The sequence below is a fragment of the Oryctolagus cuniculus genome, chromosome 14 (genome assembly GCF_051225735.1).
Source record: "Oryctolagus cuniculus isolate XC-2025 breed Fujian yellow rabbit chromosome 14, ASM5122573v1, whole genome shotgun sequence".
In the NCBI taxonomy this organism is placed as follows: Eukaryota; Metazoa; Chordata; class Mammalia; order Lagomorpha; family Leporidae; genus Oryctolagus; species Oryctolagus cuniculus.
The window spans coordinates 27,060,302-27,079,863 of record NC_142880.1 but is presented as its reverse complement, the minus strand read 5'-3'; the positions used below and the strand labels follow the sequence as shown (position 1 = coordinate 27,079,863).

Sequence of the window (19,562 nt, the reverse complement as noted above, 5' to 3'; positions counted from 1 at the left end):
GATGGAAAGATAGAGAGACAGAGATAGAGCGAGAGAAAGATCTTTCATCTACTGATTCACTCTCCAAATGGCAGCAATGCCCAGAAATGGACAGGCCAAAGTCTGGAAGTCCATCCAGGTCTCCCATTAGTGTGCAGGGGCTCAAATACTTGAGCCATCTTCCACTACTTTCCCAGGAGTGTTAGCAGGGAGCTGGACTTAAAGTGGGGCAGCCAAGACCCAAACTGGCATCCATATGGGACGCCGGCATAGCAGTTGGTGGCTTAATCCATTGCTCCAATTTAATTTTCTATAAACTTTTTGAGCCCTTTTCTTACATATTTAGGGGGCAGAAAATGTTTATTATGAAAATCTACTTATGTGTTTCAAAAGTTTTACACCAACATGAATTTATTTTTTAATTTTTTTTCTGTAATATTTTTTGAACACCCACGTATACACACACAGACACACACACAAACACACATTGGAAACACTAGCGGCAGAATTTGATATTTTACACCTGATTAGAGCACAGTACATGAATGGTAACTGAGGTTACCTATACCAAGATCTTTTGTCCACTCCTTTTTTTTTTTTTCACAATAAAGTTGATACATTTTTCCGAGTCTCTTTTCTTACAGAAAAGAATTAAAACTGAAAGTTGTCTAGTTTTTCTCAGGAAATGCTTTCAAAACCATGGTCAGTTCAGAGGATTAAATGAACAAAATATAGAAGAATATGAAGTTCCGGAATGGAAGTTGAAATAGAACCATTTGTTACTCTAAGTCTAAATTCAAAAATGCAATAGATCCTCAGAACTGAGCCTGGAAGTAAATTCTCAAAGACAAACACTGTGCTTAAAAAAGAACAAATTCAAAAAGAGCACTTGGTTCTCTAATTCTTGACAAGTGTGGCTCATTTTCACTTGCTTTAGATGGATGCCTTGTAGGTTACAAATGATTTTACTCCTCAGAGAATTTTCAAAGTACATGTGGACTCCATTATGTTCCGATCCTCCTCCCCACTCCATTAAAATAAAAGGAGAGAAAGAAAAGCTAAAAGCTTAGCAAATATGCATTGAAAGGGATGATTAATTTGGAACTATTTTTGTTAGAGACAATCAAAACTAGCTGGTCAGCCCCACAAGGTAGATAACTGTTCAATTATTTGATTTGCTTTTTCTTCACCCAGGCATCTTTGTGTGCATGCCATTAATATTCAAGCACAAGCACATTAATAAGCAAACTGAAGCCTCAATTTGCAAATATCAGTTGGAGTTAGATTTCCAGAGGACTTAGTAAAATTTGGAGGAGCTGCCTGGTGCTGGGTCACTACATCTTCTACAACAAAGATGACTGTATAAGGATAAAAGTCCATTTTAAAAGAAAATTTTACCAATTTTACAAATCCTTTGAATGTGGATTCAACTTAAAGCATTATTATGCTATTTAAAAAGCTCAAATTTATTCAACACTAATAAGTAAATCTTATGCCAGAAATGGATTTCCTGCTCTTGTTTTGAACCTTATTTCTACTAAGCTTTCACCTTCATAATCCCTTCTTTTCAATTCTACTTGTTTTGCCAGGAATTTAGGAGCTTATGACATCAAAATAAATAGCCCACAGAACTGAACAAAACTGAATAAAAATTTGAGCCTGTTTAAGAGCAGACATTACTGACATAGGAAGGTGACCTCATACTATTTTCATAAAGGGAATAATTTGACAACAAATTTCGTTTGAGATGCATTTCTTGAAATCTAACCTAAATAAACATCTTGTTTACAGAAAGACGTTAAGTCGCTGTATACTAACCCATGTTGTTTCAAAAGCTTCTCATCAACTTTCTTTGCACCACTGAAACACAGAAATTTGGTCACAGAATCTGGTCCCACACAGCCCTTCTTTGTTTCCCTTAAATTTAGAGTAGAAGCAGCAGAAGGATACAGTAGTTTGACAGTGACTGGTAAAAATACATGGTCAAGTCTTGCTCTCCTTTTATGAAAGCTCTGGGTCAGAGTGGAGAACCAGACCAGACACGGTAGAACTCAAACTCACGATGAGGGGATGGGCTGCTATGCTGCTGAGGCGTCCTTTGGGTTCAGGGACCCAGGGAAGAGAACAGAGCCCCAGTGAAGGAGAAGATAGGATGATGCCAGCTCAGACACAGGGCATAATTCAAGCAATCAGTGTGATGGAAGTAGTTAAAAGAGAATTTCTACAATCGTGACATGCTTTCAAGGATTCTAAGTGATTTACACACTAGATCGCTCTAGATGGGAAATGTTAAATTTCTTGTCAAAGTGGCTGTGATCTCCTTTAGTATGTAGGCACTGTCAGCTTTCTGCAGCCTATGTTAAAGATCTACCTTGTTTAAAAATATCTATCTTGCTTAAAAAGAAGATCTATCTTGTTTAAAACAGAGAAAAATGAACCAAAAGAGTAAACATACATCAATCTGGTGAAGGCTGAACAAAAATTATAACAAAAATTCTTATCAGATCATTTTTCTCTAAAAGAGTTATTTCTACATTACATTTTAAACTAGAATAGCCATCATGATTATGAATCTCAGCCAAATATGTTGCTCTTTTTTTTTAACCTCTTCTCACTGCTATTGTCAGAAGTGGCTGTAATCTCATGCAGATGAGATATTGATCTGTTGCCCATGTTCACTGAACAGCCAAAGGGGAATCGCATTACCAGCTACAAACTCCATCAATCATAGTCTCCTTAATAACCACACTTAAACGATCTCTCTTGGCATTAACTTATATTGCACCCATGGCTGGCATCCAGACTTCAAAAAGAAAAAGGTCCATTGTGAAGAGTAGGTTTGAGGCCACTATTGATAATTTAAATAAAAGGTTTTAGGCTTCCCCTAGAACAATAGGTTTTTATTAAATTAGCTGATTTAATCCAGTTAATTTTTTTCAGATCTACACAATTACAGCAGAGGATGTGTGGATTTGTTTATAAATGTAGGATTATGTCTTTAACATCCAAATTAACTATGTCTAAATGAAGCTTGCACCTGCACACAGAACCTGAGGACATATCTTTGGATTGCATTCTTGGCTATTTAATGCATTTCCTTTTTCTGTCTCCCTGCCATTCGGTACAATTGCATATTTGAAAAGTTATAAAATAACAACCAAAAATAAGAAAAAATAGAAATGGAGATAAAAGAGGGCAAGAATGACAACAACAACAACAACAAAAACTATCACTATTCCTGATGGGGGAACTAATAAACTGTTCTTTCAAGCAATTGCTTCTTTCCCACTGTCAGCTCAGTTGTCCCACTTCACCTCTGATGGCCAGGACAGAAGAGAAAATCAGAAAGAGGATGTAAAAAAGGCACCTGCCTTGGGATGCTTTGTTTCCCTGGCTCTCCCCTGGTCTAACAATGACATCAATTCAGAAACAAGTCCAGGATAAAATAGCTATTCCTGCCACACCCCACTCGGATCTTCATTGTCTCTTTTTCCCAAGTTTGTTCCAACCAAGAATGTGACTGAGTTTACTTCCCTCTTCTCAAACTGCATTGGACCAAAGCATCTTTCCAAAGCTGATTATAACACAGCTTCTTAGCCTTTCTCCCATGCCGAGCAGCAGGTGGTAGTGAGGTGAGACCCAGGATGAGGCATTTGTCACAATTTCCAGGTAGAAGGGGGTGATTTATAGAAAGTCATATAAGCAGTTTGTATTTGGAATAGGCATACAGCATGGGAGGTGTTATTGTGGCTTCATTTTCATCCAGAAGCTGTTAAAACTTAATTGCTTCAGCAGAAAGAGACAAAGGAGAAGTTGATTAGATTTTCTTTATGTAAAATCTTCTATGATAGAAATTGCAACTATGTACAGTCTAAAATGAATGCAAAGTCAAACAAATTGCTGATTCTTCCCTCTCCCGTTACTCCTTCTGATGTAAGCGAGTGTGGTAGAGCCAAGGTGGTGTCTGAATCTGTTCACGCCAAATGATGAACAAAAGAAAGTTTTATTTCTCAATCCTTCTTCCAAAACAGACACAAAAGTACTTGTTTATATTTAAAGCAAATAACTAGAATATTAAATATGAATTAAATATTACATATAAATATTAAATGTGAATTAAAACCGGATGTCTCAAATCATGTTACACAGAACACCACACTACAAAAGTTCTAACGATCCAAGTTCCTGTGTTCCTATTAATGTGGGAAGCAACATATCAAATATTTCCATATGCATTACTATTCTGAGATTAAGAAATATTTATTTGATTTCAAAATTAACAATGTTTACTCCAAAAATGCATTTTTCGTTTTAAAAAAATTTCCTTAATTTACTTGAAAGCAGAAATTCACAGAGACAGCACGAAACAGATCTCTCATCCAAAAGTTCAGATCCTAAATGTCCACAACAGCTAGGACTAGGGTAGGCTGAAGCCATAAGAATTCCATTCAGGTTTCCCACATGGTGCAGGAACCCAAGTACTTGAACTACCATGGACTGTCCTCCAGGGTGCACATTAGTAGGAAATCCACTATGGGGTGTGGGTGTCCAAGGCTGTGTCTTAACTGCTACCACAGGTGTCCACCTCAACATATGTTTTTCTAATTTACTGATGTCTAGTCATTTTGAAATTGTGCGTTTAAAAAAATGAAGAAAACTAGACATATCCTCATATCACATACAAATTTGTTGTGTTGGAACTTAGGCATCTCATATCAGAAGGCTGACAAAAGTCTAGCTTCTCCATTTCCTATCCATCATACTGCTAAACTACCTGGGAGGGCAGCAGGTTATGATTCAAGGGCTTGGGCCCCTGCCACCCACAAATGAGCCCTGGTTGGAGTTCCTGTCTCCTGACTTCAGCATGGCCCAGATCTTGCTGAGAAGGCCGTTATGGGAATGAACCTACAGACTGAGTATGTCTCTCTATTTCCCCCCTCCCACCATCCTACCATCTTACTTCTCTCTCTTCTTTGTTTCTCTGCCTTTCAAACAAATAAATCTTATTCATAAATTTACAAATGAGAAGAGCATGCACTAATAAATTGATACAATTGCATACATTGTGTATCAGATACCATTTATGGCATTGAAAAACAGAATATGTCTGAGCTGCTATTTATTACCCTGCTAATATACTAAGCGCTCATGAATAAATAACTTCCACCACAGAGAAGATTTAAGCACATGTGTTTCCCTCCTTGCACTTTTCAAGGAACACATTTCATTACAGAAAAAGAAAAAAAAATACAGCAAGGCATTTATAAAACTGTATGGGTTCTTTCTTCATGCGACAACCTCATCTGGGTTACCAAGTGTGCTAGCACATTTGGCCACACCTATTTCTCTATGCACATAACAATCTGCAATTAATGTGCTTCTATTCCAGTTGCCAATCATGTGTCACTGTATGGATGGCATTATATGTATGCACACATGTGCACATATTTTTTTATGTGTATGACAATATTTTTACATCAAAACTAGTGGTCTATGTAAACTCCAAGTTCCCTAATAGAGGATTCCCTTCACCAACATCTTTTCACATCAAAAGTTGCTCCTTCTTTCGCAACTTCAAATTCTAGGGCCTTTGGAAGACTTTTTCATTTCTCCACATTCCATACCCTTCCCTCAAGAATGCCACATTGGGCCGTGGACATCAGCAGCATGGCAACCGCCAGGCCAGCTGCAGATGTGTCCTTCCTCCTGGCCAGGAGCAAAGGCGCAAGCCTGCTGTACCTGGACCACATCCGCTGCGGTTCTGCTGCAAGAGTGCTCTACAACCCTGCATGCCATATCTAGGCGGCAATCCTGGGAGAGACTCCAGGGCGGTGAACCCTGAAGGTCCACAGAGACCTCATGAGGGAGGATCCGGAAGGGAGTGTCCCGGATACCACTGTCCACCTGAGGGCTCCGTGGGCCGCAGCTGTCTCCGTTGCCTGAAAGTGCATCTGAGTTTCCGTCGTGTGCATTTCTGACAGGCCCTGGGAAGAGCAGAAACCAGAAGGGAAGTGTCACCATGAGCAAGATCTATTTATTGCTTTGAAAGTCAGAGTTACACAGAGAGAGGAGAAGCAGAGAGAGAGAGAGAAAGGGGTCTTCCATCTCATGGTTCACTCCCCAGTTGGCCATAACTGCCAGAGCTGTGCCAATCTGAAGCCAGGAGCCAGGAGCCAGGAGCTTCTTCTGGTCTCCCACGTGGGTGCATGGGCCCAAGGACTTGGGCCATCATCTGCTGCTTTCCCAGGCCATAGCAGAGAGCTGGATCAGAAGTGGAGCAGGCAGGTCTTGAACCCAGGGCTTCAGGCCAGGGCTTTAACCCACTGAGCCACAGTGCTGGCCACTTGGCTTCGTTGTTTTAAATGGGACATGAAGATAGGTGGGGAAAAGCTTTCCAAATGACACTGGCCAGGGTCCTTTCAGCACTTAATGCATGCCATATTCATATTGATCTCCCTGAATCTTGCCAGCAACCCTGGCCACTATGTTCCACTGTTGTTCTCCCTTAGCAGATAGGGAAACAGGCTTAGGGCAGTTAAGCAGCTTCTGAATCTCACACAGCTGGTATAAATGAGGCACAACCACAGATCCCGCTGTTTATATTTTAATTATGTTTATTTATCTGAAGGGCAGAGTGACACAGTGAGAGAGGGAAGGAGAAAGGAAGAAAAAGCTGGATTGATTCCATCCTCTAGTTCCCTCCCCAAATGCCCACAATGGCTAAGGCTGTGCCAAGCCAAAGCCAAGAATCAGGAATGCCAACCAGATCTCCCATGTGGGTGACTGGAATCCAGGTGGTTTGCTCATGGTAGGCTGCTTCTCAAAATGCATCTTGGCAGGAAGCTGGATCGGAAGTGGAGGTGCGACTCCAACCCAGGCACTCCAAGGTGGTATGAAAGTGTCCCAAGTGGCAAAAGGATTTGCTGCACCACACACCTGCCCCCAGATCACACTCTTAACTGCCATACTGAGCCCATGTCCTGGGACTTTGCTTGCCCTACAGCATCCTAAGTGTTGCAGTCTCTAGTGTCAGGCAGTGGTAGCAGGGAACATCACAGCTACTGAACAACTCATTCATTTATTCAGTCTGCCATGGGCTATTCACTGTCCCATGTTCTGGGGATATAAGGGTGACATGGGCAGCCAGGGTTCCTGCCTTCTTGGAACCTAACATTCAGGATTAAGATGCACAGAATAGGGCCGGTGCCACGGCTCAATAGGCTAATCCTCCCCCTGCGGCGCTGGCACCCCGGGTTCTAGTCCCAGTCCGGGCGCCAGATTCTGTCCTGGTTGCCCCTCTTCCAGGCCAGCTCTCCGCTGTGGCCAGGGAGTGCAGTGGAGGATGGCCCAAGTGCTTGGGCCCTGCACCTGCGTGGGTGACCAGGAGAAGCACCTGGCTCCTGGCTTCAGATCAGCGCAGTGCGCCGGCCGCAGCGGCCATTGGGGGGTGAACCAACGGAAGGAAGACCTTTTTTTCTGTCTCTTGATGTTTGAGAGTGTGTACTCAGAAGCCAGACTTTTGGGCTCTATAGCTTGTTTTTGACTTGCTTAGAGTATACCTTCAAAGCTCATCACTTATCCTCTCTGTAAAGTTGGCTTTCTCATCTGGAAAACCAGATGCAAGTATACAGGAAATAACAGAGGGAAAAATTTGGATAAGTGTTAGCTCTTCTTGCAGGTTGGATTTCAAGGGAACAAATTCTGCAGAAGATAGTGGGTTTGTGATGCAGTTTCAACTAACTTTTCAGCATTTACCACAAGGAACCCCGCAACTGGAAAGATCGTTCAACACTGTGTTACACTGCAACTGGGACCAGCACCCTTTAACTTGCATATGGTTCAGGTATCACACTCAGGCTTCCCTGGGAATAGGGCATGATCGGGGAGTGGGGACTCCTTTTAGACCACTATGGAGAGAGCTGCAGGCTGCTCTTGCAGCAGAATTCTCAGGAACCACATAAATAAATCTTTCAGCCTAAAGATGAGTTTGCAGGACTGGGTGATATTCAGAGGGAAATATCACAGCGTTCACTTCCCCTGTTATTATCTTTGTTGCTATTCAAATTCACATAACTCATGCTGTAATCTGTTTTCTTTTGCAAAATCTGAATGCTATTAAGATTTTAGAGGCAACTGTGAACAGTAAGAGCACAGAAAGAGTCCCGTTTTCCTTCAGTTTTATGGTAACCCTCCTATTTGGTGCTGATTTGGTGTTTGTTCATTCCACAAATGCGATGGGTGTGTAAGAAAGTATACATATTTTATTCTGGACTATGGTTTCTGCATATATACTCAGCAGGAATGTTTTGTTTTAGGTATCATTTAGAACCACTTTCTTTCCAGTAATCATAAAAATTATAGTTTTGGGAACCATTTCTGAAGAATTTGTGTTTTCATATTGAGAGATGGCCATAATTTCTATGACTCAAAGTCAACATTTTCACTGCAAACAAGTTGGTGTTTGGAGAATCCAAATATATGCAGTAGGCTTATTAGCACAAGTCACCAACTAATGCTGGGATTTAGATAATGGGAAATTTTCAAAGAAATTAACATACAATGCAATTATTTTCTTTTAAAAATATGAATGAACATTCTACAACATATTGTAAGGTAAAGGTAGTGAAAAGGAAATCAGAATTTTATTGTCTAGACTCAACATTGTGTGGCATAGCTTATAATACTTAAGGTTCTAATGGATACATGCTATTCAAATCAGGAAACACAGTATGTATGTGATCAATGTGTCTATGATGCTTAAAGATACAACTGTTGGTTATTTCTGATTTTAAAATGTATTTTTCTGAGCCTCATTCTCTTTTAAACTATGTACTTTACATGTACACATATACACATACAATTAAACATTTACACCCAAATATAGGAAATAGTAACTATAATTGACATGAAAAAGATCATCAAAACTTTATTCATGAAAATGTATTCAGTATTTCTAGGTCTACTTATTGTATAATTAAGTAAAAAATAAACAGCCTACTTCTATTCATTTCCTACATAAAGAAATAACTTAATATACACAGCAAATAAAATAAGGATTGAAGCCAATTTCTGAATAATCCAATCAAGCTTTCCCCCTCCCAACCCCCTGCAAGTTAGATTGAAAAGTTAGGCTTCCACATTTGAGTATCCATTGTGCAGAAATTCTACCTTAAATGTACTTATTGAATGGTATTTAAAGAAACTAAGACCTCAGCTAATATCTACACCATCTCTTTCCAACTTGCTCTTGAGAAAGTTGATTATATTTGGTATTTTGGGTTTTTTTGTTTATTGTTTGTAAAAAATTGATTTTACCAACTTCAAATGGTTTAAAAGAGGCTTAAATAAAATATTGTCTCTGAAAGATTTAGCACAGTTTCAACCATAGAAATTGTAGAATAAATGGCAGAGACAGTCACTTCCATTTTATGAATGTTGACAGAGAACATTAGTACAACTTGAAACCATATAGCATTGTGTACTTTCCCTGTTAGAAATTATATTGACACTCAATTATGTTGTGTAAACAAGTGCTGTTTTTAGATTTTCTCCATGGAAACAAAGGATAAACGGATGAAAGTTTTGTGTGATAGGAATTGAACACTTATTTTATGTTTATCTTTATCATTTAAATATATGATACAGAGCTTGAAATGCTGAAGTGTATCCAATGCAGCCCATTAGATTATAAATTCAAATGTATATTACATATAAGATGCACAGTCTTATATAATATCCTCGATGTATAATTATGCAAGTAAATTAAAACATTTATTATCATGTGTTAAAAATAAATGAATGACATGAAATTGTGTTGCTTAAATACAGATACATTTGTGAAGAAGAACATGCCTGGAATAACAGAAAATTTAGTCCAGCTTTCTACCTAGGTGAGCCTCATGTTTCATCTCCCATGAAACCATCAAATCAACAACCTTTTATTATATAAACTCCAAACCATTTTGAACCCTATAAAATTGAATAACCCACTCTAGTCCTTTTTTATTTTCATCTGCATACTTACACAATAGTCTTTTTCTTTTGTCAATGCATTGATTTGCTATAATGAAGTTGCCCAGTCATCATTATTTACATTTTGTATTTCAAATGTCTTCATGTCACATAACAGGAATAGTCAGGTATTGTTTGAATTCACTTTGCCCCTTTCCTTTGCTGGTGAACATTTTAAGTAACATTTTCTACAGCAGTTCGGCAGCAGGAAACTTAATAGAGATGCTGTTTCCATAACAACAAATAGGATTTGAGCAAAAACACAATGCTCAGTGGTTACTGTTCCTCACAGCAGGTAAAAGCAGTTATTCAAAATTACAAGCAGCATGACATTGAAAAAAAAATAAATTAAAGCAAGGGGTGCTAAGAGTTCTGTTCCATATTTAGTAAATGTTTAACTCATAAATGCTTGAAGGGGCAGCTGTAGGATCCTATTCCATGCAGTAGTTCCCTTTCACACATGACTAGAAAATGAAGACTAGACATGGGCATTCAATTTTTAGATACTAACATCTCTTTGAGTCAGAAAGATATCCACAAGACGAAGTAGAATATTTGCTAAATTGACTACCTGACAATGTTTCATAGTTATTTATATACAATTTCTTGTTATCACAGTTATTTACCCATTTACAAAATTTTTCTCTAATTTGTTACTTTATTTTATTAAATTGAATAATTTCATGAAGTTCCAAGATGTTTCATAGTAAAACAATACATATAATTGGGCCTGAAAGACAACCATATTTTCATAATTTCTTCAGAATACTTTCTTATTCCAAAATCTCACTTCCCAGTTCCTATGATTTTTCATTTCCTTTTAAATAGGCAACTATAAAATACATGTAGACTCATTTGTCTATTTAGAGAAATAGGATTTTATTTTCCATTTATGTGAGTATTGGAAGAATATATAACTGTAAAGTCATAGCATAGTAAAATAATTAAAGTATAATATTTTATAATATCAAATACGCAGGAAGAATTTCACATGTAATAAATTGAAACCTCAACTCTTAAGGAAAACCCTTTGTTTATGATTCCTGACCAGTGGGGAGGGAGCCCTATGACTCATATCAAGAAATCAGATTTTCTGCTTCTCAATGGGTGTATTTTCATTTACAAGCCTCTCTAATTGGTAGTTATTTCTTAGTGTAGATAAGGTAGCTGATCAAGAAATTAAAATTTCCCTCTTTGTTTTATCTGTTCCATGAAGGTGGACATGCTTGCTCTATCTCCCATTCTGCTTAGTTATGGGAGCTTGAAGTAGAAACTGTGTGACAATGATTGTGTGTAATTCATAAAGTGGTTCATATTCTGTTCATTCTGATACCACATCAATAATAATCTCTACAACATTTATCTTTGTGCCTTGACAAGAGAACATAAATGGTCTTTGTTTTTAGTAGTAATAGCCATTGTTTACTTGGGCAATTATGTACTAGTCGAGGTTTGGAAATTTTATATATTTTATGTATTTATCATATATAGTCATATATATGATATATAAATATATATTTGAACTAAATGACAGTACTATTATTAAAGGTAAACTAAACAGTTAAGTAATGCTGTCAAGGTTATCTAGTGGGAACTGTCGGGTGTGGAGATCAAATCCAGGTCTGTCTGTATCTGGAGACTGAATTCTTCACCACCTGATGTGTGGCTGTTGCATGTCTAAAGGCTGAAGAGTGGTATTCACTCTCTATTCTTCACTACCCTATTTTCCCTTAACACATAGCTGGAGATTCTTGTACCCTTGGAGCATCCAGTTCATCTTGCTTATAGAAAATACCCAGTGACTGGCAAGCTGCTGAATGCAGTGGGCAGAAAATGATGAGCAGTGAGTTCAGAGCTGAAGATAAATGGAGAAATAGCTCATTGGTATTGACCCTGTGGTTGGCTGAAGTCTATGATGGCCCTGCAGTTTCTACCTTGCACAACTCTGTAAACTCTACTTCCCTTGAGTATAAGCAAAACAGGTGAGTTACTTCTAACCACCAGAGTTTGACAATATGAAGGAGATTTGAAGATGTAATTTAATGCTCTAGTATGTTGACTTTGAACTAATTAGAAAGGAGATTATCTTGAGTCATCCCAGCCTAATCAGGGGAGTTATTTCTTTTTTTTAAATTGATTTATTTAAAGAGAACATATTTCAAACATTTCATATATACAGATTTTGTTACATAATAACAAACCTACCTGCCCTCATCCTTTATTTCTTATTTTTTAGAATTTTTGAGATGACATACTTTAAATTTACTTTATAATCATGAACTTATTGTCCACTAAATGACAAATTCGAGTAGTATGTAGATAGACCACTGTTCCTCTTGAGTACAGACAAGGGCTATAAACAATAACCAAATCTCAGGATGTCAATTTTGTTCATATACATTACATTTTTTGTACTCTCCATATTAGTTATCACGAATCAGAGAAAACATGATATTTGTCTTTTGGAGACTGGCATATTTCACTAACTCTTATGGTCTCCAATGGCATACATTTTGTTGCAGAAGTGGAGTCATTTAAAACAGGATCCAGGTGTGATGGCTTAAACCACCACATAAAAGCCAAAAATCTGTGTTGGAATGCTGTGCTGCTCTGGCCCAGCTTCCTGCTCATGCTCCAGGGAAGGCAGCAGATGAAGAACCAAATGCTTGAGCCGCTGCCACCTATGTGGCAGTCAGTCTGATGTTCTGGGATCCTGGCTTCAGCCTGTGCCAGTGCTGCCTATTGTAGCCATTTGGGGAGTGAACCAGCAAACAGAAAATCTCTCTCTCTCTCTTTCTCTCTCTCTTTGATCCTCTGCCTTTCAAACAAACAACAGTACTTAAAAAGATGTGTATATAAATATATACACATCTTTTTATATATATACACATGTATATATACATCTTTATAATATATATACATATGTACATATATATGTATATATACATATAATATATATACACATGTATATATACATCTTTATATATATACACAAATCTTTTTAAAGATATCTATCATTAGATATATATATTAGATAGATATATATATAGAGATATCTTTTTAAAGATGTATGTCATTATATATATATAAATATCTATCTTTATATAGATAGATATCTTTATAGATATCTTTATATAGATATATATAACTATCTTTATGTAGATATTTATCTATCTATACATGAGGAGGACCACATGGCAGAGCATGGAAGGCAACCTCAAGACATATATCTATATCTTTATATATCTAGAGAAACAGTGAGATTGAGAATCCAAGCTTTAAAAGGGAGTTTCAAAGTAACAGAGATTTTCTCCACTGTCCTCAATGAAGCAACAGCTGTACTGTCAACATCTATGAGGAGGACCACATGGTAGAGCGTGGAAGGCAATCTCAAGATGCAGTGTATCAGTGCAGTAGCCACAGGAATTGCATATCCATTATACCACTAGAGAATGTTATGGTACAGGAACTGAATTCAGCCAAAACCCTCATAGGCTGTGATGTGAGCTCCATGCTTCACAGAGAACTAAATCTTGATTTGTGACACACTGAGAGGAGGACCAGCTGAGTCAAATCCAGACTCCTGGCCCATGTAAACTGTGAGATAATTCATTTGGTTATAGAAAACTAATAAAGACACCAAAGCAATCCAATCATACGATAGTACTGCCAAAATTGCACAGTCAGAATTTTACACCATCACAGCCAGCAGGATAGCAACTGGAGTCTGGCATAACTCTCCATCTGATTATCCTCATCTATTTGGCAGTTGCTAAGGAATAATGTATAGAATTGGATTAATCACTATAAAGGACTTGGAGAAAAGAGAACCTGAGCAATTATAAAATCTAAGGGGTGGGAATTGCTATCTTATACTGCTTGCCACCTCTACTATCCATTATACACAGGACTTGTAGTGAAAATAAATGTTTCCTTTTCTAATCTCCTATTTTATTCTATTTGCTGTCACTCATGGATTCAAAACCGTATTTGTTATATGAATGCTATATGTTTAAAAATGTACTGGCTTTTTAAAATGAGAGTTAGGAGTTAGCACCATCATAGTATTAAATTAAAATAAATATTATACAACATTATAGAAGGTATAATTATCTAAAGTGTGGTAGCCAATCTAAAAGTTTTTCCATAATTAAGAAGACTTATATCCAATGAGTCGTGATAACAATTATCTAAATATCTAAAAATTTATTTTAATCAATTACACTTTGAAAGAAGTGGGCACCTTATTTTTATATCTCTAATCAGAAGGCACTTCATGGAGCCTATAGCTGTGCAACTCTGAGAAGTGATATCATCAGCAATAATTTTGGATAAGCTAGGGTTTTGTAGCAATCAACTTATTAGAATTTGAAAATAAGGTTTAAATGAAAGTTGAATACAATTAAAAGGGAAAATTCTATCACTGATCATTTGAATACATGTGCCAAAATTTGCTTGTTAAGTTATGTATTTGTGGTCTCTATTTTTATTCATTTTTTTCAAATGTGGACAAGGTTATTCACACCAATTTTTTCACAGATGGGCTGCTCACAGAATGTCATAAGAAAGTAAGGGGCACATTGCCATAGCTCAAGCAAATTCACAGAATCAAAATAAAAATGGAAATTCTTAGAGTCTAATCTATGATAAAAGTTTAGATTGATCAGTTCTAGTATTTCAGCACTCAGACAAGACAGACACTTTGACCCAAAGCAAAGAACAGTGTGGCATGCAACGTCTCTCATCATTGATAGATGCTATGTACCCTGGTTATGAAGCAAACTGCCGCATAGTCAAGCAATATAACAGTGTGCATATCCCTGAAACAAGCTCAGTATGGAGGTTTCATAATTGCATCCGAGCAGATAATTAGGCAATTAGAGCTATTAAAGGTTGACAAAGCACCAAGCCTAGATGAATTATATTCCTGCTTTCTAGGAGAAGAAACAAGGGAAAATGAGGAGAGACCATCAAGTCTTTTCACTAGGCTTCTGAGGGGCCCAGAGGGTAAAAGGTGGGAGGTATGACCTCACTTTTGCCATCGCCAGGATTCAAGAAGGGATCAGGAGATTTATTGGAGATGTGAAAGTCTCATATCATTTGAACAGATTATATTGAACACATTAATAAGATGAAATTAACTTTGCAAAATATGTAATTGGGTAAAAACATGAGATGAAAATAAAACAATGGAACTAATGATTTAATTTCTGAAAAGCAGCTGATGCCCTGGCTCATATCAAACATGCATCTTAAGCAAGCTAAGAAGCATAGCAAGGAAAGCAGGTTTTTAAGAAGATTGGATTTTGAGTGTGAGGAAACAGAGCAGATTAAATTGAATTTTACAATTGAATAATACAAACTAGGAGGGACCAACAGTTGTGGCCCTAGACTCCCTAATGTGCTTGTGAAATTCACAACGATCGTCTATGACTTCAAATCATTTCACTTTCCCAAATTGACAAATGTAATTGCTGAGACTGATGAAAGAGAATACTGGGATACTGCTTTGGATTCTGTCAGAAAGTGCTTAGGATTTAACAGATGGTGCATACATATGGAGGCTGAGAAGGTTAGGAAGGTAATGAGACTGGGGACCAAAAACACTTACAGTGTCTTAAGCCTCAAATGCAGCATAATTGTGGTTGGTAGAGTAGGCAAAACAATTGAGTTTAATGTATTCATAATGTTTGTCAGAAGTTCAAGAAACAAAACCTGGAAGTGTAGACACTGAAAGCCTGAGTCAAATGACTACAGAAAACTCTCCTAATACAGTCACTAGAAAATTCAGGCAATAAATATTTATTGATGCAAAATGAATGGAAGTGTGTCATTGATGATTTTATAGACATGGAATTAACAAACATCAGCAAGTGTTGAACAAAAGGAAGTGGAAATCACTGACTACTGAATGCTATTTGAACACAGAAACAGAAGATAATACCATTCTAAGTTTGGCTCATGGGGCACAGAATAAACATGACCTGCACATAGATGGAGGTCACTTTTGAAGGACCACGTAAAGATGTCTCCATAAGATTTATTGGTTAATCGATGCAGAAGATCTATAGAAAAACTATAGTATTCTCTAAAACGATATTTAACCCAATAAGTGAACAAATTATAAGTGGAAGAAGGTGAAGTAATTCAAATTTGACTCTAATATGTCATTTATTGGTAAAGAACTAATCATGGCTATTCCTTGATAATGTAAAATACATGCAATCCGTAATTACATCATCATAAGTATTTATCAAAGGACATCACACACATCAGGCATTCAATCCATATAGACCAGAAATAGTATACAGAAAAAATGAATTATTATAATTACATAAATGTAATTCAATCCAAATAAAAGGGATGGGTTTAAAAGAAGGAGGTACAAATTTCCTTTGATTTCATTTTGTCAGAACAAAACTACTTCAATAATTTAATCTATAGGGTTTCCAGTTGTCTTTTTTTCTAGGTTCATGTTTACAACATGCTTTATAATTTATCTCAGTTACATGAAGTAACAACATCACTGCCTGCCGACCCATACAACTTCTTACTTTATTTCTGTCGATTGGCTTGGACTCAACTGTTGTTGAATATTTAGAGATTTCCCTCAAATTTTAGTTCAATAAATGGTAGCACAATCAACATGATACACTCCTAGGCTTGTGGCTTTTTCAGTTGTCACATTTTATGAAATTCTTTAAGATACAATCTTAAAAGTGTGTACCAAACCGTGATCCTTCTCTCACCTACATTATTTCTCAAACCAGCAGCCAGGGTAATCCCATTGAAAAGACCAGATCACATCTGCCCTCCATCCAAAATTCACCATCCCATATCCGTTTCACTCAGAGAAAAAGCCAAAATGTGTACAGTGCCAATATATTGTGTAACACAATCTTAAGTGAAGCACATATTCCATTTAGGTTATTGCCTGAAATACTTTCCCCTGTGATATTTACATGGCTTATGTGTTCTTTTCTCAAATGCCACCTTATTTGAGTGGCTTTACCTTACTACCAATGTTCTCCTTACCCAATTAATTTATTTTCATGTGTTACCTTCTTAACACAGCATATTAGTATTTTTTCCTCCCTATACCTCTCATGAATGTAACCTCACATAATGTGGCTGTTTGGTAACTGTTACGTCCTTGAACATAGCACATGACCCAGCATGTGACCAGAAATAAGTGGGATGATAAGTTGCGATGTGTACAGGTAGTAACGTGCACACATTGAAGAAATTTAGAAGTTTAGTTGTTTAGATAATAACAAAAACATTCAGTGATTCAACAGATATCGATTGAGTGCTTACCATGTGCCAAGCCACATTCACAAATACACCTGACTGGCACATTCTTGGCCAGGGCTCTCCTTTTTCCTTTCAGAAAGAGTTCAAGGCCAGTGCCGCGGCTCACTAGGCTAATCGTCCGCCTTGTGGCCCCGGCACACCGGGTTCTAGTCCCGGTCAGGGCACCGAATTCTGTCCCGGTTGCCCCTCTTCCAGGCCAGCTCTCTGCTGTGGCCAGGGAGTGCAGTGGAGGATGGCCCAAGTGCTTGGGCCCTGCACCCCATGGGAGACCAGGATAAGTACCTGGCTCCTGCCATCAGATCAGCACAGTGCGCCGGCCGCAGCATGCAGGCTGCGGCGGCCTTTGGAGGGTGAACCAACGGTAAAGGAGGACCTTTCTCTCTGTCTCTCTCTCTCGTCCACTCTCCCTGTCAAAAAAAAAAAAAAAAAAAAAAAAAAAAAAAAGAAGAAGAAGAAGAAGAGTTCAGCTGTGGTTTTAGAAAGACCACTGGTGATGGTAAGTGTTCACTTGGGGAAGCTGAAGGACTGAATGTAGATTCTCCAGGACAGACCCTTCTGAAATGGAAGCCTGGTTAAAGCTGAAGCAAGGAGCTGGCACTGTGGCCCATGGGGTTAAAGCCTTGGCCTGAAACACAGGCATCTCATAAGGGCACTGGTTCTAGTCCCAACTATTCCTCTTCTGAACCTCCTCTCTGCTATGGCTTGGGAAAGCAGTATAAGATAGCTCAAGTCCTTGGGCCGCTGCACCTTCTTATCAAATACAACAGTATTTATGTTCCTGTGTCTGGATTATTTCACTCAACATGATATCTTCCAGTTCCAAATTTGCTACAAGGAAAAGGATTTTTTATAAATAATATTCCACTGCACATCTATACCACATGATCTTTCCTCATTCATCTAATGATGGACACATTGGTTGATTCTATCTTTTTGCTATTGTGAGTAATGATGCTATGAAAAGAGTGGAACGGGTATGTTTTCGACATAATAGGTTTATGTATTTTCTGTATATACCCAGTAGTGGCATTACCAAATCAAACACATTAATTTGTAGTTGTTTATTTTTTAAGATTTATTTATTTATTTGAAAGGCAAAGTTACAGAGAGAGAATGAAAGGCAGAGAGAGAGAGAAAGAGTGGTGTTCCATCCCCTGTTTCACACTCCCCAGATGGCCACAATGACCAGAGTTGAGCCAATCCAAAACCAGGAGCCAAGAACTTATTCCAGGTCTCCCATGTAATGCAGGGGTCCAAAGACTTGGGCCATCTTCTACTGCCCTCCCAAGCCATAGCAGAGAGATAGATTGGAAGTGGAGCAGCCAGGACGTGAACTGGTGCCATATGGGATGCAGCACTGAAGGAGGCTGCTTTTCCTGCTAAGACACAGTGCTGGCCCCTATTTGTGGTGGTGTTTTTTTTTTTTCAAATCTGCATTTTGTTTTCCACAGTGGCTGCACTAATTTACATTCCCATCAACAGTGAATAAGAGTTCTTTTTTTTTTTTTTTTTTTTTTACATCCTCTCCAGCATTTGCTACTCTCTGTCTTCAGTAGCTGTTCTGATAGGGATGAGGTGATATCTCATCTCATTGTGCTTGTGATTTCCATTTTCCTGATGGCTAGTGGTGTCCAGCATTTTTTATAGATTTTTTGGTAATTTGTATTTCTTCTCTTGAGAATTCATCTATTCAGTTCCTTTGTACATTTCTTAACTGGTTTGGTTGTTTTTTTGCTGCTGAGTTGCTGAAATATTCTGACTATTAATCTTTTGTTAGCTAAGTAGCTTGCAAATATTTTCTTTCAGTTGAGTGTATTGATTGTTTCCTTTGCTGTGTAGATGTTTGAAGTTTGTTACCATCCCATTACTTTTGTTGTCTGTGCTTTTAGGGTCTTATCCAAGAAGTCAACACCTAAACCAGTATCTTTAAATTTGCCCAATATTTTCAGTTTCATGTTTCCAGTATTACATTTGTATCTTTGATTCATCTTGAGTTGATTTAAATTGATTTTTATATGAGATGACAAGTGGAGATCTACTTTTTTAAAAAAAATATGAATATATCTACTTATTTAGAATTTTCAGTGTTTAAAATTTCAAACCTTATATCCAATTGGTAGTTTTAAAATTTAAATCATTTTTCTATTCTTTGCAAGAAAATACTGTAGCAAAGTTTCAATGCAGTAGAGAGTAATTAAAACAAATACACTTAAAACATAATTTAGGAAACCAAGGTATGTCTTTGAGATTAGTAAGCA

At 37.6% G+C, this 19,562-nt stretch overlaps 1 long non-coding RNA gene across 2 annotated transcripts in view; it reads left to right on the top strand.

Annotated features, from left to right (window-relative positions):
* The window catches only part of LOC138845229 (uncharacterized), a 134,762-nt gene that overhangs the window by 93,930 nt on the left and 21,270 nt on the right, over positions 1-19,562 (top strand). For both annotated transcript variants that reach the window (XR_011382123.2, XR_016220576.1), the window contains exons 3-4: positions 9,808-9,869; positions 11,732-11,972. This is a non-coding gene — a long non-coding RNA (uncharacterized LOC138845229). The remainder of the gene's footprint in view (positions 1-9,807; positions 9,870-11,731; positions 11,973-19,562) is intronic.